Source organism: Phasianus colchicus, chromosome 20 (genome assembly GCF_987193195.1).
Source record: "Phasianus colchicus chromosome 20, bPhaCol1.hap1.1, whole genome shotgun sequence".
In the NCBI taxonomy this organism is placed as follows: domain Eukaryota; kingdom Metazoa; phylum Chordata; class Aves; order Galliformes; family Phasianidae; genus Phasianus; species Phasianus colchicus.
The window spans coordinates 6,643,035-6,666,115 of record NC_143455.1 but is presented as its reverse complement, the minus strand read 5'-3'; the positions used below and the strand labels follow the sequence as shown (position 1 = coordinate 6,666,115).

The 23,081-nt window shown below is 44.3% G+C and overlaps 2 long non-coding RNA genes across 2 annotated transcripts in view; one reads left to right on the top strand and one right to left on the bottom strand.

Moving 5' to 3' along the window:
* LOC116232334 (uncharacterized) overlaps positions 1–23,081 on the top strand; it is a 158,321-nt gene that overhangs the window by 106,778 nt on the left and 28,462 nt on the right. The window lies entirely within an intron of this gene.
* On the bottom strand, positions 12,973–15,205 carry LOC149915366 (uncharacterized). Its single transcript, XR_016459052.1, has 3 exons — positions 15,130–15,205; positions 13,799–13,913; positions 12,973–13,240 (listed from the first exon to the last, which is right to left on the bottom strand). It is a non-coding gene; the product is annotated as an uncharacterized LOC149915366 (long non-coding RNA).

Below are 23,081 nucleotides of genomic sequence, written 5' to 3'. Positions count from 1 at the left end.
ATCCATGCTTTTCTGCTCTAAAAACAAACCCGAATTGTCACAGCCTTTGAAAGGATAAGTGGGGAGAGTGATTCAGGGCAAGGAAATGGGGGAGAGCTCCAGACACTCCAGATCCTTACTGCCAAAGAAATGAGGGAGATGGGGACAGTGATAGGCTCTTCCCCACTGCAATTTCCTTTGACCCATCTGTTCTCAGCAGCTGTTTGGGCTTTTCAGGGCTATCAGAAGGGTAAGATGAGAAGCCGAGCCACAGGTCATTTTCTTTCCAAGCTGCCTGCTGCCTTGGGCGCTTGCCTGCCTTGTCTGTGCCTCCTGTGCAGGAGCATGATGGACTTCTCCATTTGCAGAGGATGGTTTGCATCGTGACTCTGAAAACTGCTGACAGAATCAGGTAGTCTGGGGTAAACGTCAAACGAGCAGAAGTGGAAATTGCTTACATTCTCAACCAGGACAGAGACTTCTTCGTCTCCTTCTGCTGTGAAGTCTGCGGAGATTTGTTGCTTTTTTGGGCTACTGAACCTGTTGCCATGTGTAGGAAGCTGAGATGAGTAAGTTGCACAGCTTAAGCTGCCAGTTGTTTCCTTTTAATTATCTGCAGCCTTGTCAGCAGAGTTTATAACAGAGAGTGGAAATCTTTTGTGGCAGTTAGCAGCTTTCTCAGCCCCTGGCTGCCAGGGTTGGCCACATACAGAAGAGTCTGAGCATTTGCTGAAAAGGAAACAGGAGGGTTTCCAAAGTGTTTTTGAAGTTAACCTTGCAAGGCTGAGGAGAAAGTATTATCCCTAGACAGGTAAAACAGGCAGTTATAAAAGGAACTGAAAGTTTCTTGTTATTTTGCCCAGAGATGCTCATGGTTCTTGAATCTGGCTTGCAACTCTTCAGTGCCTGAGATTATTAATATTGCTGAAAACTCCTCTAAAGATTACCCTTGGGTTCAGTCAGTTTCCTTCTGGAATTCAGGGAATCATCCTCTTTGTTTTTCAGCAGTCAGACTGTAGTCGGTCTCAGCAAGAACCCCAGCTCCTGTTAAAGCCTGCTGCCATGCCTGCCATGGGAAACACGTGCACTCACTGAGCTGCAGTTCTGCTGCCTGCTCCAAAAGGGCAGCAGATCCACCTCTGTCTCTGCCATGCAGAGCCCAAGAGCGGCTGTTCACTGAATCCACACTGTACAGAGGTTAGAGAGGTGCCATATCTCCATCCATCTTGCCCACATCCAAAAGGCACTGGAAGACGGAAGCTTCTATTTTATGGATAAAAATACAAAATTGGCCTCCAGGTGTTTCTACAAGTATATCACACCCTTGGATTCTTCTATAAGTGCCGCTGACTTGAAGCTTGCATTCCTGCTCAGCGTGGCTCTGTGTTTTTCAAAGGCAGTGGAAATTTTGTTTTGGAAACACCGTCGAGAGCGCAAACAGGAAGCAGGAAAGACTTCTTCAGAAATGCAAGAACCTGAAGGGAGTGCAGTTTCCATTTTTTTGGATCCAGCCCATGAGTTAGTTTTGCAACAACAGCAAGATATGAGTGGTGAGGTCAAGAGAAAAGCAAACATGTAGCAGCCACAGAGAGCGACTTTGAAAATTGCCTGTTGGAACTCTGAGTCACTTAATGTGCAACACACAGCCAGGATGCCTAGAAAAATAAAGAGAGATGCTGAACAGTCCCTGCAGTGCAGCTGTGTTATTGACAGATGGGATTAAGTGGTAGGAGTACTCAAAGTGGGATATTTTTTTAATAAGCGCGTTGCCTTTGTTTATTGTAATTTTGATTTTTAGTTATTTCTGTTAAGGCATTTGGGGACCTCAGCCTGGAGCATACAAATGAGTGTTTGTTATTGTTTCTGTTAGTGCTGTTATTTGATTTGGGCATGTTTCTGTGATTCAGTGGTACCCTTATGTGATTGCACTGTGACATTCTGCAGCCCAGCTTGTTCCATCAGCAGATCACAGGGATAAGAAGCAGCAATGACTTCCGTCCCTTTGCAGGACAACCAGGCTTGCAGAATGTGGTAGTGCAAGGCCTTTGGCCAGCTAGCTATGATAATTAGGAGTGGACTCAAGGGGTCCATTGCCTGCAGGATTATCTTCACCTGATTTTTGAAGCCATTTTTCAGGCACGTAGCAGTAGTAACAGTGCATTGGAAGGACTCGAAGAAGTTCTGCCTTCTCACCATAAATTCCCCCCAGCACAGCTTCCCATCAGCCCCATGCCTACACTGCTCTGCATGTTACCTGAGAGCTTTTCTCTTATTCCAGAAGCTGCAGGTGGAGCTGGTTGTGGGAGACAAGCCAGAGTGGGTGCACAAACATCTAAAGAAATGCTGCTCTGTGTTGAAATTGCTGGTGCATTGGTGCTTCTGCCTGAACTTTGGTTTCTTAGAGTTCTCCATTTAAAGCAAAAGGACAATATTGCATTTGTCCATGCACACACTCTTTTATCCAGACTCTCGGATTTGGTATTCATAAATGCAGCTGGGAGACCTTAATGTACAAACAAAATGTCTTTGCTCAGATTGGACTTGTGGGAAAATGTGATTAGATGCTAAATAGGAAACTTTCCTCTATTTTCCTACCTTGTCTTCTCACTTAACAACTGTGCCAAACATTCCCTTGACCAGGTTCTTATAGCCAATAGATGGGAAATTTATCCCGCACAATGCAGTGAGGTCGTTAACTTCTGAGGTGCAGCCAAGCCTGCACCCTGCTGCTTGGTTCAGGGCGCCTCGCCATCACATTTGCCTTCTGGGGATGCCAAAGAATAGCAGGAGATTAATGGGGCGTTTCTTGGGTTTTCTGTCGTAGCCAAATCCTTTCCCTTTCTGCCAGTCCTTTGTGATCAGCAAATTACAGCGTGCTCTTATCAAACATTGATAAACAATAGAGGGCTTCCGCACTTGGGGAAAATAAAACAATATAACAAGAGTAGACAGGCTGTTGCATTCCAGGGCTGTGTTTGTTCTTCACAGTCGAGATAAGTCTACATACCTTAAGGAATTTCTCCTTCCTTTTCTCCAGGAGCACTGAGGGAATGAACTCAAGTGTGGTTTGCATGCTCTTACCCATCTCTATTAGAAGACAGTGTTAAGGGAGCAGGTCCAGAAAGGAGTGCACCTAATGGGAAGGTTCCATGTACTGCATCAGCAGCAGTGTGGCAGAGAGGACGGCTGACCCTTCTCATCCCATTGTTTGCCAGTAGGTTCCTGGCCCCCCAGGGCCCTGTGTACTTCTCTCGGCTGTAGTTCAGGACTGTGTGGTGTGATGGGAGAGTCAAGATGAACATAGATCTTTTCTCAGTTCCTCTTCCTGCTACGTGCATGGGAACCAACTCTGTGGGCAGACGGCATCATTAAATGCCAATCAGGGTGTGAAGGGCACTTATCTACCTGCTTGATGTCCCATGACCAGCAGCAAGATAAAAATTTATTATTATCCAGACTTGATGGTGGTAAATTCTACTCCCCTGTGGACCTGTGTATACCTGTGACCTAACCCCAGACCCACAGCCCTTCCCAATGGTCTTCTTCCCATCCCACTTCTTTTGCTCTCGCAGCCCCAGGCTCTGCTTGCAGCCCATGGCCCGCAGTGCTGCTGCTGCTGGAGGTTCTTGAGCCTTTCTCAGTGTATTTCCATCTGTGAAGACAGTTCTTGGCTTCTGCCCTCTCTCCTAGGCCCAAACAAAATGTTTCTCCATGGTAAGCTGTCATTAGAGTTCAGAGAAGCAGAGAAAGCAGATCTGATTTCATATCTAATTTGCTGAAAAATGAGAGGCAAGGAAGAGAGGAGTCCTTTTTAATTAGAAAAAGGATTGCTGAGATACTTTAGCCAACACAGCCTTTCTCTCCAGTGCAAGAGCTTTCATGCGTGTAACCCAGCCCTTGCTGTTCCAAAGAATGAAACATTATAAATATTGCTCTCCTGTCTGCCTTTATTCCTATTTCTCTTCCGAGTGCTTTGGATCGCTGCCGTCCTCCTGATCGCCTGATCAGCAAGCAAACACTGGAGGAGAAAGGAAGAGAGGGCCAAAGTCTCTTCCTCTGCCAGGTGCCGGTTACTGGGGGGGCATAAAGAGAGGGCAGGGGGGCCTTCAGCTCCCATGGGCATCGTCCTTTGCAGCACGTGGTCCCAATTTGTACAGCATATATCAGCATATATGCCTGTTTTCCCCCAGATTGGCTTGAGGTCGCCTCTTGGAAAACGTTGAGGAAGCAGCCCATCAATATTTTTAATTGTGGAACTGCAAAAATTTTAAAAAAAAAAAAAAAAGAAGTAAAAAGGGTCCAACATAGCATAGAACATTCCTTAGAGCTCAGTGGTCAATGGAGGCTTGCATGACATCGAGAGAGGGAACACGGAGTTGAGGTATCTGAGGCAGCTCCCATCCATCTCTCATTGCAGAGTATTCATGGGCAGAAAGAAGCAGACAGGCTGCCAGGAGCAGAGGTCTCTGCAGGTCATTGTCTTGTGCAAACACTGAAATGTCAGTGTCTCAATGGTGGAACAACCATTCCTCCTCAGCCTTTGCCAGAGCCAGGCCAGCAAAGTGCGGGCACCCGGCCTTGTGTTGGGACATCAGTGCATCCTCAAACAAGCTTGCAATTAAAGGTCTATCCATAGAAAAACAAACTAATAAAAGGTCAATTTGCAAGAAATTAATGCTATGAAACCAGGCTACTTTCTCTTCCCGCAAAACTGGGTCTCAATTAATAGAAATATTTATTTGGGTGACTTGCAGATTATGTCTCTGGCCAATTAGCTCCATCTCAATGTTCTATTTCTTGCCTTTGAATCAATAAACAGTTCAAGATTTCCTGGAGTCAGAAAACGAACGTCAGTGCCAAGAGCTGTGGGTGTATTAAAACCATACCTACAACAATAGCCTCAACGAGGGAGCTCTGCTAATCACTCCCTTGTTTGGCCGGGTGTCTGACAGGGGAGCGAGAAAGCTGAGAGTCTCTAACACCCCCAATAGAGGAAACCACAGCTTACAAAACCTATGAAAAACATTTACTAACCTCCAGGTACCCTTTGTTCTCTATCCCTCCTGACAAGCACTTTTCTTCAGCACTGCATACCTTGGATGCCTTTGCAATAAGATTTGATTGGGAGCTTATAAGGTGGATCAAGATGAGTGAGTCATTATCTGCCATTTATCTTTCATTTAATGAAAGGCAAAAAAAAAAAAAAAATCACAAGAAAACAGGACACAGCGTTCCTTTCTATAATTTTGCCAAATTGTTCCAGGTTGCTTTCAAACCAGACCAAAACTCACGCACAGATCAATGGGATCCAAAAGTAGGTTGGGGTTGGAGGCTGCGTTCTGCTTTCATCTCGACACACGGTCCTTCAAAAAGCCCTACAGATTTTTTGAGTTTGCTTATGGAGAAGCAGTGATGGGGCAGCTGAGGTTGGTGGCATCCCAGGTTGGGGCTGGTGCCTGCGTGGGTCAGGGCTCCTGGAGCTCTGGGATCCCAGGGACACGGTCAGTGGGCATGATGGGGATGGGTTGGTGATCACAGTGATCTTTTCCAACCTTAATAACTCTGTGGTTCTGTGATCATTGAGCAAATGCACCATGGAAAGGTGATGCATGAGCTGAGTGCATTGCAAAAGGAGCCAGCTCAGGGCTAGGTGTGTTGGTGAGGCCTTGTTGAGACTCATAGTATGAAATAATAGGCTTTGTTGCATGGGAAATCCAGACAACTGCAGAAACAGCAAATGTGGGGAAAATGTGTAAATTTGTGTTATCATTGCTATGCATACATCAGCAAATAAATGGAGGAGGATAATATATGTAAAGCGCAGCACATTCGGAGTGTGACAAAATGGATCAATTTTCACTGTGTTTGAATTATACATTATGACACTTTACATTTAAATGTCATGTGTAGTGCTGTGTATCTCAAACAGCACGAAAATTGATCAATTTTCTAATAAGTAACACATGGTTCAGACACTTCTGACTACGTTAGAAATACACACGCCATGTTCTTCACTAAGAAGAGAAAGGTTTTGACTACAGATTTAGAACATATATCACATTTTGCTGGAACTCTTGGTGTTCTACCTGATTTGGGCACTCATTTCACTAAGATTAACTTTGTGTGATAAATAAATACCAGTTAGTTAATGCAGGTTTGATGTATGAAATGCAATTGGCTTTCATCAGGCAATACAGAGGTCCATTCAAAGAGACAATCGGACAATTTAAAGGTAGCTTAAGGTCTGCATCGTTTCACAGAGAACTAAAATGCCCATCAAAAAAAAGCAATCATCTAATATGTTCAAAACAGCTGACATGAGCCTTTCTTAGGGAGGACAAAGGTGAAGATTAAAAGTCAGCTGATAGCAGCGATGCAGCGCATGCAGAACTGTGCTTGGAAGAGGGCTTACAGTGCAGGGCATGATGTCCTCATCCAGCTGAGCAGTAGTGGTGTGCACAGATGGTGCTGGGAGCAAACTGGTGCAACTCCAGGCACAGCCAGGGATGCACATCCAAGAATAAGAACTTTTGCAAGCCAGTATTTACAGCACTTAGCTAAAACATTGCATTCAGACTGCCTAGAATAATTTCATTCTGAGTTTTACCTGCTCACGTTATGCTTTCCTTTCCAAATGAAAACCTAATATAAAGAAATACCAAATTTTTGATGATTTCTGTCTTTTCACAATGAGTGCTGCAGTTCTCTGACCCCCTCCTATGCACACTTCCAACCAACATTGGTCTGAGCAGTGTTTGAACCACGTGCCAGGAATGGCCCACGAACATCACTGTGGAGGATCCAAATATCATGCTATGATAACTAAATTATTAAACCACCAGCTTGAAGGCTGATGGAGCTAAAGGCAGAGCTCTGGGCTTGTTCTGTTCCTATCAACAGCTCCACAAAGCTCTTTTTGTCAGCATTTTATAGGAAGCGTGAGTGTCTTCCTGTAAAAATTCTGCCCTCATAATTTGTAGGGCTTGTTGGCTTGTGTGTGTACACCCTTTGCTTTTGCTGGCAGAGTTGCTCATTAGTGGTCGCTTTTTTTTATTATTGCTAATATATGTTTTTGCTGTATTTTTATTCAAGTGTCCAGATATTTTGTGGGTTATTATTGTTATTATAAATTACTGCAGTTTGGCACTTAATGTTCCTTCCATTCCATGCACAGTTATCAATTTGCAATTTGTGTGGGATTAAGGGGAATCTTGCCTGCAGTTTAGCAGTGAATAAACCCACACGGTGCTGCAATGGATGGCCAAACACAGAGTGCTCTTGAAACTCAGCTGCAGTGGAGAACACCTCCAGTGCTGCTGCTCTGGTGAAAGTGCTCTTTGGATATAGTGTCAGAAATACCAGCTTGGCCCTATTATTCCAAAGCTAAATTGATCCATATGATTGGAGTACTGCCCAGATTTATTATTTTTTTTCTCCAAACAATCATTTTGAAATTACCATTATCAATACACTAATGCATGTTGAAGGCTTGTTGGGTCTGACATAGGAAGTGATGTAATAAGGGAACCCTTAATGCTCACGGCCCTCGAACAGGAAACATTTTCCTTGAGGAATACTATACTTGAAAACTGCAGATTACAATTTAATATTAACCAGATTTCTACATTAAACATGATTTCCGAGAACAATTTGATTTTTCTTTTTCTCCCCCTTTTTTTTCCTGCTTCTTCCCTAAATGATCAAACCTGCATCCAACCACAAGCGGCTCCTGGAACGAGCCCATGGCTGCCTGCAATTTAGATGTCAGCCGTGGCAATTGCATCACTACGCCGGGTCTCAGTCCCAGGCAATACCACTCACTGCTTCCCTGTCAGTCTCAATCTGCCTCTGGTACCCACACATCTCAGTAGCCTCCATGTGTTCACATTGCCTGGGGAGGTGCCTTATGCTTTGGGGACACCAGGGAATTGGTGGTATTGCCAGTTAATATATAGGCAGTTAATCCATGGCCAGGCAATACGTACAGTTGATACAGGACCATTTAATACATGGCCAGCTAATACACGGCCAGTTAACACGTGGCTGGTTATTACATCACCAGTACCAGCTGATAGAGCAGTGGTAGCACAGCAGCAATGAATTTCAGTTGTATTTCTGCAGACAAATGGCAAACCTTCAGTGCAGTGGTAGGGATGCGAAGAATGAACAACTACACAAATGTTTCATTTCCCAGACGTTATTCCTCAGCTGACTGCTGCTGTTTCTATGTATTTGGGTTAGGAGTCCAGTTTGGTTTTCTCAAGGTCAACCTCACAGGTGAATTCTCACCACTTCGTATTGTTTGAAAACGGTTCAACAAAAGATGCATGGCAAAGAGCATCCGCAGGGATGCCTGAGGGTGGAGAGGTTCCACTGGAAATGGCCTTGCCATGCTTTGAAATCCAAATGCTTTGTTCCATGCCTTGTGTGAAATGGTGTCCTCTGTTCTCACATGGAGAATCATGTATGCTGTTTTCCAGCCAAAACTGGAATGTAAACTGGAATCCCCAAAGAGCAGTGCGACAAGGTAACACTAATCCATCCCACTTCTGCTGTGATGCACTTGGAGGAGGAGAGCAACCACATGGTGCCTCCCACAGCGGGCAGTCACTGTCATGTAAATTGTGACCTTTGCACAATTGCTGGTTGGAAACATTTACATGGAGACTCAATCCCTCCCAGGTTGCACGTTTGCACATGCTTTGTTTCCTTAGGCTGCTGTTGCCCATTTGGACACCATACAAACCACCCAGGGGCTCTGCAATCCACCGAGCACAAACCCGCGCTGCCAACAGAACTGACAGGCATGCAGGAAAAGGGCTCCTCGGGCTGCCAAGTCCTGCAGCTTCTGAATGGACTGACTCCCCAGGAAAGATCCCCTCTTTCCTCATTGAGGAAATCCTGATCTGCCATGAAATTCTCCCACCTACATCGGTGTTCAGAGAAGGAGCCCACACGGAGGCTCTGGCCCCGAGCAGCTGTTGTTCTATGCCAAGCCCATCCTGTAGCTCCTCTGCAGCTTGTCTGCAGGCAGGCAGCTGGCAGAGGGCAGTGAGACACCAGGGAGGAAAGGTGCATTGGGTAAGGGAACCCCAGTGCAAGTACAGGAAGGCCACACTGGCCACTCTGTGGGATTATGGTCAGAAAAGATTTTCAAAGACCTCCCAGGCAAGTGACTCCATTCCAAGACACTGGTGCCAACACTGAGTCCTACTGGAAAGGTACAGCAAAATAGGAATAAACTAAAAAAAAAAAAGAAAAAAGAAAGGGGTTGCTTTGAATGTTGTCTTTTAAATTTAAGCCTCAGTGACCAAGAACATATGAGGGTTGAGACAGCTACAGTCAGAGCATCATCCGAGATCCACCTATGGCTTTAGCCCTCAGATCTGAAGGCTGAGTGCTTTCATTCACCCCCTCTATCCACAGGTCTGATGCTGTTGTATAGTTTTAAGAATGAAACCTGAAATTCATAGAAGGAAATGAGTTGTCGTGGCTCCTGGGGATCTACTGAGGATATTCCCATACCTGGAACAGACAAGAGATTCCCAAGGGAGCTTAAAAAAGTAGCTGACACCCTTTGTTTCCTTCTCTAAACTGGATGCAATTTCACAATCCCAGTCTGTTCTCTTCTAGTCTGGGGTCTGTGGCTGTGGATAACCACCTGCATGTGCCTGTTTTCCTTGGTTAATTGTCAGGTAACGGGCTGTTGTGAAACAGAGTGTACCAGCATAGGGACAGCAGGCTTAGGAATCAGTGCCAAAAAGTTAGGACAGATTTTTTTTATCCGTGTCCTTGCTCTGGCAACAACACAGCTGTTAAATTCAGCTAATTGGAGAAGGTTGATAGAACAAATCTGTAAGTGTTGCATTCGGGCTTGGTGGATAGCATGCATGTGTACTTTCCTGATTCAAAAGAGCCTGGGGAGATTCTGTGTGCATGACGTGAGTCTCTTTTTATATCAAACTCTTTTTATATTGAGCACTTTTTGAACAAACATAAATTTTATCCTCAGGAGGGAAGTGCTGGGATTTTATTTTTTGTTTGGTTGGTTTTTTTCTCTTATCCCCAGGACCTCAAAATAAAATTTAAAGTGCCGTGCCACAGAAAATCCCAGTTGGCTCAATTTTACCTAGTTACCAACAATAACACTGGTATGAAATCTGCTGTTGGCATGGCTTGGCACCATCCCAGCAGCTTCCCGTTGAACCATGCCAATCCACCAAATCACATTCTGGCTCTATTTTTGAACAGATCTTTTTATGCTATTTTTAACCATAGCACTCCATGGCACATGTTAGTGTCTTTCTGGAACCATTTATAGGTTCTGCAGTATTGTTTACTACTGTTTTTCTCTGAACATGCTTCCAAGAGAGCTGTAAATGCATACAGGCACTCGGAAGGAAGGTCAGACCAACAGATGAGTCACTTTGCAGTGAAAGAATCCAATCTCTGGGCAGCTCCAGAGATTTGGTGTTGGTTGTATTTGGCAGTGAAGAGCTCAGGCATCGTAAGCTGGAGTAAGGCACTGCCACATGGATCTGCTAACTTGTGCTGTGTTGCCTCATGGTGTCTTGTTCTGATGCTTCTTGGAGTTGGGAAGATAGGGAAAAACAAAGAGAACCTGGTGTTTCCCACTATTATAGTGTAATAACTGCTGAAATCCATGGAGGTGTTTAATTAATATGAAGTTAATGTATGGAAATAATCAGATCATCTCCCTCACAAGATCTATTTTCTCGTGCTGCATCTCATTTTGAGGTTAGTCCCAAAATGCTGATAGATGAGAACAGTGTAATTCTGTGAGCACTGCCATCTCACTTCCATCGGTGTAAATGAGGGAAGGAGCAATGCAGAACCTCTTTTACTTTTTCCAAGGAAACTTCGGGTACTTCTTTATGATTTTTCAACATCACTTCTGTGTGATTTCAGTACACTTTTTGTGAGCACGTGGGTTTTCACCAGATAACACGATCACAAAAGCCCAAACAATCAGTCTGATGGTTGTAATGATCAAAAACACATTTACGTAATGCAGTAGAGAAAGGTTTGCTCGTATGGTCTGAAATCTACGTGTGGCTCCGAGCATCAAGAAAACACACTGTAAGAGGGGGAAAAAGATATTTCCTCCACCTTCTTTAATATGCATGAAGGAAAAAGAAAGCAAATTTGTGAGGGAATCCTCAGCCCCAATGCAATCTCCAAATGACAGGGGGTTCACATCTACGGACTGCAGTAAGAGAGGTTGCAGTGTACGCTGTGTTCTGGTCAGCTCTCACACTCAGAGGAAGAGCACAGTTTCTCAGTACTGAACTTCATTATGGTGAACATAATTAACTTATTTGAGCAGATCAGTTGGTTATGACCATTGGAAAGCGATAGCCCCAACACTCCTCTCCAGAATGGAGCTGCTAAATGTAATTTCTCAGTGTGGGATTGCTTGTTTTGCAAGCAGTGCCAGCTGGAATTATCCAGATATGGTTCTTTTTTTGTTTTGTTTTTAATTCTGCCTAGATGTACCATGCTAATTTGGTCGTGGCTAAAGATCCAATCAATTGCCATTGCTTGCAAGTCAACAACCCAAGCTCTCCCAGGTGGTGATGGCTGAAATAAACTGAAATATGCTGTGATGGCCCACAGCTGTGGTACTCCAAGCTGGGTGCTCCTCACAGGTTTTTCAAATCAAGCAGAATTTGCTGGAAATCAGTAGGGCCAGGCTGGGCAGAGGGAGCAGCACTTGGGTTGGAGATGGTCAGCATGTTTCTCTCTGGAGCTACAGGATAAAGGTAAGAGACTTTGTGTTGTATCTTCCCTCTATCTCTGATATAGACCAGTTATTTTTTGACCTGGTAGGTGAACGTCGGTGCAAAAATGATGTTTTAATTTCAATGCATGCTGGTTTGTAGTTGTGAGGGCTGCAGGCATTTTGAGGTGTGTGCGTGGAGTGGGTTATTCCTTCCAGTTTGCTTAGAGCTCTTTTACAACCTCGGTCCTATCTGAACAAAAGTAATTCCTTGGTCGTTTCAGACTGCCCCGTGCAATGTGCCTGTGCTGAGATGCTGCTCTCTCAGGAGCTGTGCTCCCATGTGTGATACCCTGAGCAGCTGCCATCCAATGTGCACAGAAAGCAGTGCAGAAGGAATGGATGTTTCCCTGGGTGGTTTTCTGGCCCCTGTGGGGCAGAGATGAGATTGCTGATATTTTCAGTGAATGCTTTCAGAACCTGACTTCTTACTAAAATGTTTTGAGAACGTTGAGGGGAAGTCACTGCCTGAGTATAAATATTATTATTTTCCTTGGAGCTGGCTGATTATTATTAATTGGGAAATCAAGGGATGTCATCTTGAATAGCAGCGTAACAGCGTGACAAAAAGGCTGTATGCCACTTGCCACGTACCCTTTTCCATTCTGCTCAGATGAAATATTTATTTTAGTTTCTTTTTTAATTCCTTTAGCCTGGCTATTTCTACAGATCAGCATTGGCATCTGTGTCTGGTCTGGAGAAATCATCTTTTTGCAGAAAATGCCTTTGGATGGTGAAGGATGTTGCTGCAGAAAGGGAGCGTTGCTCTGAGGGAGCTCAGGGTTATTGCTTTAATTCTCCCTATGAGGGGATGTGAATTTGAAGAGGTTTCCCTGTGTGCTACAAATGCCAGTGCTGACTGTGTGTGCAGTGTTAAGTCATCCACTGATGGAGAACTGCAATATAATGATTTCAGAGATGCGGATTCCAACTTGTTCCTGTGTTTGCTTAGGGTATTTTCCCACTTTTTCTATTGATACACGAATTATCTGATATTCTGTAGTGTGTTGTACCGTTTGCCAAGGCTTGTGCAGCAAGGAATAACTTCTGAAGGGAGAATAACTAAAAATTATTCTTATTGTTTTATTGGCAAATAAAAATATAATTTATTAGCCAGTCAAGAGCAATAACAATTATGAGTACTCTTTTAGAATAGCCCATTAAGACACTTATAATATTAATTTTGTCTGGGCTCACATTTCTTAATTTAAAACAAAATAATAACATTGAACCTGGCTTTTGAAAAGTATTTAGGTGTCTAACCCCAGGTTTTTTCAATAGAAATGAGGCAGTGCAGTCTCTTTGATGATCTGGGCCTGAGCCCAAGCAGCTGTAAGCGTGAGCAGCTGCGTCGTGTTGGAGGCTGATAGTTCTGCTCCTGAGTGTTGTGATCCCTCCTAAAGGAACAGGGTGGGTTTGAGTTCCGTGCGTGCAGAGCTGAGCAAGGCTGCAGATCTCCTTCTGCAGGGAATTGTGGTTGGAGGGTGACTGGGAGATGAGGCAGAGGGTTTGACTTGTTTGTGCCTGTGGTCTTGGTAAATTGTTGTAGAAGCTGATTAGCTGTGCAAGGGCAGTTAATAAGGAATCTCTGTGTATATTCCTTTACTGAAGCATATATATATATATATATATATATATATATATATATATATATATATATATATATATGCTTAATTTCAGACATACTTCCCACTTCAAGGCCCATTGGTTTAAGTTCAGGTGAGCAGTGGGAAGGTGATGGCTCTTTTTCTGAATGGACATCAAGTAAGCCTTCCTTTTTAGAAAGGGAGTAATAAAGCACTCAGATGCTTCTCATCCCTATTTCCACACTCCCTCAACCTGACCTAACCCAGTGAATCCTCAGCAGGGATTTCAGCTGTTTCCCATGCTGAATAAGGGCAGTTGGCTGCACTGGGTTCCTGTAGGATCATGAATTTTGACTTTCAGGTGGGAAAAAGCTTGTTGGGAAGAGCATGGCCCATAGGTGGAGGGATAGAGATAGGAGAGAGAAGAACCCACCTGTCCAACCACTGCCATCATTCCTATTTCATTTAACTCTTTCCCAGCCGAGGGAAATAAATGTTGGCCGAAAGGTATCTCTTCTTCTCTCCTTGCTTTCTCTTTCTTGGTTACCCTAAATGTAGGAAAACAGTGAAAATAGTAAAACAAACAGGATGAAATGATCTGCTGGGGTGGAGTTTTTCCTCTTTCCATCACTGAAAGTTTTTTAGCAAAACACCCTGAAAATGTTTGACATCCACTTGTGGAATCTCTATAATTAGAATGAATAAAGGGACATGTCAAGCACACCATTCTTGCAAACCACAGATGCGTTTTTTTTTCTTCCTCAATGGCTGTAACTTGTTCTTCTGATTGGCATCTGCAGAGAAATATTTAGCCTGTGATAAGCGTTTGGTGTGCATAATGCCTGGGTTTTCCTATAGGTATGCATATGATCCCACGTAGCCCCTAGGAGAATTCCTTTAACTAAACAGCTCAAGCCATCTAGGAGAGCAAAAACATTAAAACAAAAATATCTTTGCAAATTGGGTTGCTGGTGTCCAGCACGTCCTCAGTGGATTCTTGCCCATGTCAGCAGAATGCATCTGCTGCAACTGGTGCTAGTTGGCACAAATGAGCTTCGTGGGGCTGGATGGGCTGCAGGGATGGCTTGCATCTCTGGAAGGTAAAGTGCAAATTGTCACGTGTGTGACCATCATCCAGTGTTAGAAGTGAAACCCGTGTTGTTGCCTTTGCGTTCTTGAAATACTGTGGCAGCAAATGTCATAAAATGAAATCCTGTAGTTGTCTGTATGAAAGTGGGAAGGGTTGTGTGGGTTGTCTTTCACGAGGTGAGTGGGAAGAGGGCTGGGCTGGGCTCTGTCAGCCCTTCTCCAGGCTGACTCAGCTGGTGAGCAGTACGTCGGTGGATACCAAGCTCCTGGGAGGCAGCAGTCTGTGCACTAAGAGCCCTGGGCTGCTCGAACCAATTAGATCTATTTAATAGGGGGATTATTTTTCTGATCTCTATCAATTAACACAGCCGATCTGTCACTATGGGGGCATTTATGATGTTCAAATTAAACAGCTGTTAAGTACTTAATCTCAATCCCATTAACGCTGAAGAGCTTTTATCAGTGATACACGTGTTCCTGCAACAGCTCTCAGGCTCAAAGACTGTGGTGTATATTGACTTTCCTATCAAAATGTCATGGCTGAAGTGGCTTGTAAGAGCTTTATATTCACAGAAGGAACCTAAGAGAAAGGTACTGTCAAAAGCAACTCTGCAGTACTCTAAGAGTACAGGGAAAGAAGTGGATGGATAAATAGATATTTTTTAAAAAGCTCACAATTTGAATAGCACAGCCTGCAGGAACTGAACGGGATCCTTGCACGATGCTCTCCCCTGCACTGTGTAAATTCAGCAGACTGCTGTACCACGTTCTGGTGTGAAAAGCCACTTTTACAACCAAAGCTGTGCTCACAAATGGGCTGTTCCATTCTTAGTGGTGGGGGGGATGGCAGAGTGACACAGGGTCAGCTCAGTGCTCCGTGCCCATGCAGGCAGGGCACATCCCATGGCTGTAACACTGCCTGCTCAGCACAGCGAGCAGCCATTCTCACCACTTCCAAACGCAGGGATTCCTCCAGGCTTTTCTGAAACCTGACAAGCAGCTGCCTTGGTACCCAGAGCACAGGTTAGCAACCCCGATGTGTGATAAATTAGACCTTTCACTCCAAGTTTTTCCTGGCAGCAGTACTAGAACAACCCTCTGAATAGCTACTACTGCTGAATTTTAAAATCTCCCTGGCTCTTGGCTCAGCCAAAACTTAAATTTACAGTCAACTGGAGTTTGGCAAAGTGTAATGTTCTGTAACCTTATCTTTTTATAACAATCATGTTTATTAGTATTATATGGTGCATTGTAGGGCCCCTCTCCAGCACTAAGGTGCTGTGTGTCTGTTGCAGGGGATGTATAGCACAGGTAATCATAACAGTGCTCAAACAGCTGTGAAACCAGCCCAGGCAGTGTGGTCCTGGGGATGGGAACCTGCTGCTGTGTGCTCACCATGCCTGGCTCTCCTGGGTGCTGTACACACATCCACGTCCCTCAAAGGGAGCACAGGTTGGAGTTCTGCTCAACTCTAGTATTAAAATTCAGCACCTGCACACAGCCTCTTAGATCATCCTTTGCCCTTGCATTTTCCTTCCTTAAACCCAGTTCAGTTTCTGATGCCTGAATTTAGCCTGATGCATAGAATAAAAATTAAACCAAAAACGTGTTTGAAACTGTGGTCTGTGAAGTTTTCTACTTGTTCTGTCATCAGACAGAGCTCGTGCCCCTGGGTTCCCTCTAAAATGGCCAATAAATGTCCAGGTATCTAAAGCTACTGGTGATGATTTAACAGCTCTGTTATCAGCTATATCAGGAGATAAAGCCAGAATCAGGCCCTGTGTCCAGGCAGTTGAGGCAGAACCTGTGCTTTCTCCTCATGCCTGTTTGCTTCCTAAACTATTTGGTAGAAGAGATGCAAAGTTAACAACACAGGGATGTTCATCTAGTTGTTTTTTGGTTTGTTTTTTGTTTTTTTGGCACCTCCACCTATCAATTCAACTGCTAATTGAGCATTATCATCTGGGTCCTCCACAGGAGAAAGAGGATGCTCCTGTTAGCCGTGACCCAGAGCCTGCTGACAGGCAATGTGAGCCTATGGGAAAACAGTCTGTAGCAAGACTTTGACTGAAGAAAGGAGTTCTTTCTGTTTGGATGCTGTGACACTCAGGCTTAGGGCAGTTAACTTGGCCCTGCTCTGCTGGGTGCTCACCAAAGCAGGCAGCTGTCTTTCTATTAGCACTGTGGTGAAGCATTCAGGCTTAGCACCTGTGCTTCTGGAGGAGAAAACCATTTTTCTCTTTCAGCCCTGTATAGAGTTTGGACTTCACAAGCCTTTCTCTGGCCTTCCCCTCTGTTCTTCCATTACTTTTGTATCAAGCACTGGGTATGATTGAAGCTTTCTACCCAAATCTGAGCATCAGCTTAAATAACAGCACTTGGCCGTTTACCATTTTCCTTCTTACTGCTGGCAAATCTTCACTCTTGCATGTCTCCCCATGGGAGGAATGAGAGATGGGGAGGCTCTTACCTTGGATGTGCACAGTGCTGTTTTATCTCCTGGGCCACTGAGGGCAGGCAAAAGCTGATACGTTGGCTCACCAAAGGAGTTCCTTCAGTTTCTTCTTCTCAGAAACAGATACGTCATCACTTCAGTGATATTTATGAGGGTTTTTTCCTTATTTTTCAAGCACAGGAGAAAAAAAAAAAAAAGCCTTGCCATGTTTTAGGAACAAAATGAGTATTTTACACACATACCAATAGCTCTCTGGAAAGCACTCAAATTTACAAGCTGTTCGTAAATTTACTGACAGTTGGCAACGCTGCATCCAACACACAGGAACCCTTTTGGAAAATAGATCTATTGTAAATAATATATATTGCAGCTTAATCTGAGCGTGATTTAGCTCAAAGTAGTTTTAACAAATGTGTTACCTAATATATTTTTTACAAAGCTATTTGAGCTGGAAAGACGATTTCGGTATCAGAAAAGCAATGTTTTAAAGAAAAAAAATCAGCTGCCTCCTTTGGATCTGCAGTGTTCCTGAGCAGAACTCTTCTGAGGACACTCCTTTCTGCTTTTAGAGTAGTTTGAATACTTGATGCATCTTCTGCTGTAATAACATGGAACACAAACTCATGACTTCATGGTTATGTCCCACGTGTGTGGAGCATTGTGACCATTTAAGGTCCATAGCAGTTACTAGCATTGCAGTGAGGAGCTGGCTTAGAGAGAAGTTGTGCACGTATGGCTTCTTAGTTGCATGTGTTTAAATGCGTTTTGGATGTTAAAGCTACCTTAGGTTTATGCTGTGGTGGTATTTATTAAGGTCATTTTTTTTTTTCCTATTATGACTGATAGTGGATTTTGATACTTAATTTATAGTGAATCGAGGTACAGTAGCATTGGATTTTCTTCCATATCCTTGTTGTGGCTGTGACTGCAGTGGTATTTATCAGCTGAGGATCTACTTACAGAGATTGCCTGGGTGGTGAGATGTCCCTTCCAACCCAAACCATTCCATGTGTTGCACAAAAACCCAGCCGTGAGAAAACGAGGATCTTTCCTTTTCAATGTCACTTCAATTATCCATTTGAAGTTACCAAAAGTCTTCCCTCGCTGATGGCTTCTATCAGTCATGCAAATGAATCCAGTCCATGTTCTCTTCTCTAGATCAGGAAAAAACTTTTTCTTGACAATGCTGCAAATTCTTCTGGCTTTATGATGGAGCTGAGAGTTTGCCAAAGCTTTTCCTTAAAGCATCGTGTGGCTGCTCTGGAAGCTAAACCTCTTCCCTCTGCTTCGTGCTCGTGACCTTTGCATTTTCTGAAGGGAAGGGGGGGGGGGGGAGGGATTGATAACGCTTTCCTTAAAGAAACTAATTAAAGAAAAATGAAGTATTTGTGTTTTGTGAGCTATAAATGTCAGTTTTTACGTCTCAGAACTGTGGCTCATGACTTCTTCAGCACTTCTTTGGCAGTAAAAATCCAAGTAAATGCCATCCTTATCCCAGACAACCATTAAAAATGAGCCCTGCAGGTACTCCCTTCCCCTGGAGCTGCTCTCTGCAGAGGGGCTCCTTCTGGCCAGGTCTCACACAGTGTGTTTGGCCTTAAAGATGTTCCCTTTGCTGCTGCACCAGTTCTTCGTGGAGGTTTGCAACCGTTTCTTGTCAAGCTGTAAACAGAGCACAGTTATTTTTGGTTGTGATCATCGGGTGAATTTGCTCTAAAAAAACTTGATGATATTCTTGGGGGGAGTTGATCACTCTCTGAAAACAGAGATGGCGCAATAAAGTAATGGTTGTAATAATGGAGAAAAATAACCAAAATCCTTGAGAGCTACGAATGCACTGAAGTAATATGATAAATTTGATTAGTGATAAGATCAGTCCTGCTATTGATAATGTTATTTATTTGCATGGTGTGCTCACTCCTAGCAAACATGTGAGAGCATCTCCAGCCTATGGAATGGTAGAGCTTGTGACTTACCCAACATCATCCAGGGCTGGAACTCAACAGGAGCTTTTTCATGCTTTTCATCAGGGTTTGGATCTATTCAGCAGTGAATTAAAACCAGAACTCAGCTTTGCTCCCGGGCATTTGGTCCCATTGCTGGAGCAAAGGTGAGCTCAGCACCAGACCACGTGCAATGGATGCAGCATCCAGCAGCTGGGATCCTGCTCCCCTGCCATGCTCAGAGCCTGGGGGCTTATCCTGCCCAACTGCAGCTTTCTCCATCCAGGGATGCTTTGCTGGCAAACTGCAGCCCTGCGCAGCCAAAGCCCTGTGTGCAAAGGGCTAGGAAACGTTATATTGCTTTTGTCTAGCTATAATGAAAATAAATGAGGGCTTCAATTTAAAGTAGTTACTAAAAATTTGTTCTTTCCTCTGCCCTAATTCCAAAACCCACTCGCAGCTAATTAGACTGAGTGAAGCATGCTCGTGCTGTGCAGTGCTAGTGTAAACAGCGGCCATCTGAGTTTCATTACAATAAGGAAATAAAATAAACACAGGGCCAGAAAACAGTAGTTTGGGCATGGCTCATTACAGCACAATGCAGTTAAAATTCTTGGTAGGAGCAGTGGGATGTGGTGGGTTATGAAGGGCGGTCTCCTTGTTTCTGTCCTGAATTTCCCCACCAGTTGCATCACAGGGGAGCAAAACTCTTCCTGCTTTTTTGGCTGTGAGTGGTGGCTTCCTGCAAGGCTGCCTTCATCCCTAAGCCCAAGTTCTTCGTGTTGGCAGAGAGGAAGCTTGGGGGAAAAGTAGCAGTGCTAGTGCCTGAGCTCCAGGAGCCCATTACAGACTTGAGGTTTTCAATATTTGAATGAGCATCGCATTTACTGCAGTGACCCAAAAGCCCCAAGGGCTCGAGGAGAACTTTAGAATGAGTTGATATTTCTTTATCAAACCTGTAATGAAGCCACTGAGACCAAAAATGTTTTCTGCTCCCCATGCACAGAGCTCCAAGAATTCAGAGGTGCCCAGCAGCACATCTGCCTGCCCCAAGCTCCCTGGGTGCTCATGGATGGAGGTTCCCATGGGCAAATGGGCACTGCCCACTCCTGCCTGGGGTCTGGGAGTCCCACGGAGCTCAGGGGGAAGTCTGCATGCTCCTGTGTCCTGTGGTTGGAGGAATGTGTGGCCCCCAGCAGTGGGTGGGGGTCAAGGCTGCTGCCTGGGGCTCACAACCCTACTAAATTCCATCAAGGAAAATAGTCTTTAGTCAGATCTCATCTCCTCCCAAATTAAAATGTACAGTAGAAGAAGAAACAAATTGCTTGACACCTCATTAGCAATTGTAAGCAGACTCCATTTTCACTCCAGGGTCTCGTTGGAGTGATTTGTGAGGCAGTCTCCCTTAATGGCCCACGTTTGGAAGGAGTTGGAGGCAGCACAAGAACAACAGTGATTATTTGTGCTCTTTGGGGACAGCCGTCCTGCTGTCTGCTGCCACAGTGCCCCTCTACCTGGTGTTGTTTATGGAACCTGGAGCCTGGATGGCTGAGCATCAGGAGGATGCGGATGAGCAGAGCCCCGAGCTGGGGGCTGCAGGATGGAGGGGATGAGCTGAGCTCGAGTGTGTGGGTGTTGGGTGAGTGTCATTGCTTCAGGGCTTGGGAAATGTTGTTGGTTGGCTGTGTTCTCATGCTGCTGAGGAGCACAGTCCGTAAAGATGAAAGGAGGGGAATAAACTCTCCTATAAGGATCAATTTGTTCTTAATTAAATGTCTATCCTCGTCACCGTTTGATCCCACCGTGCTTCCTCCACAATTGTATCTTCTCATTTTCACTTTGAGATGCAATTTAATTTCAAGACCTTTTTGTTCTTCCCCCCCCCCCCCCCCTTCTGAATCCCCCTCCACCCACCCACCACAGCAGGACGTGTCTCTCAGGAAACCGCTTCCATGCTCAGTAATAACCTTGGAAATGTAAGCACAGCAGAAGGGACTTTGACAAATGCAGACCTGAGGGGACCATTTGTTGCATTGGGCTTTTCTCAGCCTGCACGCCTGTTCCTCAGACCCACATGGATGTGGTTAACTTATCTCAGGCAACAGTGATTTGGATGCCTGGCCCCAATGGGATGTGCATGCTACAAGGCTGAGGTCTGGGCAAGGAGTGACATTATTTCTGAGATTTAACATTATTTTCTTATTTACCACATAGCTGCCCAGCCTTGGAAAAGAGGTGTTGCTGTGTATTTTTACCTTGATTTGACTGTCTTAGAGGTAGAAAGGATTAAATTAGGACCAAAAAAAAAAAAAAAAGGGGGGGGGGGAAATCTCATTTGTCTTCTTTTATTGGCATCTCATTTTGCAGTTTTCCTACCATCTGTTGTTGTTGTATCAGGAAAATGTTTTCCATACTAATGGAGGCGCTGGTAATTGGTCACTTAAATCATACTTCAGTTCTTCAAACAAATACGTAGCGCTGAAGTCGGTATTCGTGATCATGGGTCATCATTCTAACAAAGTCATCAATTTGGAATGCCCAAACAATGATCTCATTTCTCTTCAGCAATTCAGAGTTATTTATACATCTGTTTTTCAACTGTGCATCCAAAGATTCTTCTCTGGCAGTTGAGTTTTAGTTTTTTGCATTTCATCATAATAGATGTAATTCTTCTTATCATCAAAATATGGGAGTATCAGCTTCACCTTGCAAAGAGGAATGAATTTTTCTTATTGAAGAAGGGAGGGGGGGAAAGCAACAACAACAAAAACACCCTTGAGAGCCTTGATAAGCATATATGTGTGAGTTCCTTTACCATCACTCTCTTCACCTTAATGGTATTACGCCTTGGCTGGCTGTGCAGCCATTTGACACAGATGGGCTGAGCTGCTCTCCAGCAACCTCTTGCTCTCCCAAGTGCCTATGGAACACCATAGGTAACTTAGAACTAAGCTCCAAACTTCTTGTAAGCTGAAAGTAAGATGAAGCCTTTCTCTGATCTGAGAGTGGGGAAAAATGTTGCTGTCAAGTTTCTCATTGCATTTCCTTACTGGAATGGGAGAGTGCAATTGGTTTTGATAAAAGGGATATTGTATGAGTAACGGGCTGACAGAGAGCTGCTCTGAGCTGAATGAGCAGCTACTCAAAGGCTGGTACAGTAGCAAAACCAGCAATGCTGTGAATATATCACCCAGGGATCTAAGGCAAATGCACGTTGTATTGGATACACGCTGCTGAATGTAAATCCGTAGTGTTGAAATACTGTATATTTATTGTGCGAGCCAAAGCTGAAGACAGTTTCTGTTTGATGGACTCCTGGTGATGAATGGATTGTTTCATTTGAGTAAATGAACTGTCAAAAACAATGGCTACACAGTACAATTTCTCTCCCTGTCCCCAAAGGGCAGGAAAGCTCTGCAGCCAAAATAAAGTTGTATTTTTGTGTGAAGTCTGCTCTGGTGGCAGCCTTGGGTAGGAGGCCTGACCTTAAGAGAAGCAGGCAGTTTTAGCTGAAAGCATCCGTGTTGGGAGCAGATTGGTTTAAGGTTGAGGTGAGATAAAGGTAAGAGGAAATCCTGAGCTGTGGGCATCTGTATGTGCACGAGCAATTGTGTTGATCAGAGCCTTTAAAAGGAAGCAAAGCACACTGCAAGCTGCACGTGGTTTGCGATAAGTGCACAGGAGAGATGTTCTTGGAAGCTGCTTTAAGGAGCTCAGGTTATTAGGGACTGCACTGTGTCATGTCCCAGTATTTTAAGATCTAATCGTCCCTATCTGAAATTTCCTGGATGTATCTTTTAGAGGAAGGCTTGGATCTAAGAACAACTTCAGGTTTTTATTCCAGGGTGCTTGTTTCTTCTCTGAATATGGCATACTTAGCAGAAGGCAGATTCTCCCCTGAAGGGTTGGCCTTGCATTTATTATACAATAAGGAGAACATCAAGGGGAGAGAGAATAATAAAAAGAATAGTGGAACTTTTGTGTCGAGAAAAGCTATTTGCAAAGACAGAAAAGGAAAGGACTATAATATATATTTACAAGATAAGTGGTGCACAACACCACTGCTCTCTGCAGTGATTGATGCCCAGCCAGCCCCTGAGCAGTGGCTGTTCCCCCCCAGTCTTACAGTTCCCCATGATGCCATATGGTATGGAATGTCCCTTCGGTTGGTTTGGGTCAGTTGTCCCAGTTCTGTCCCCTCCCAGTCCCTCCTGACCCCCACAGGAGAA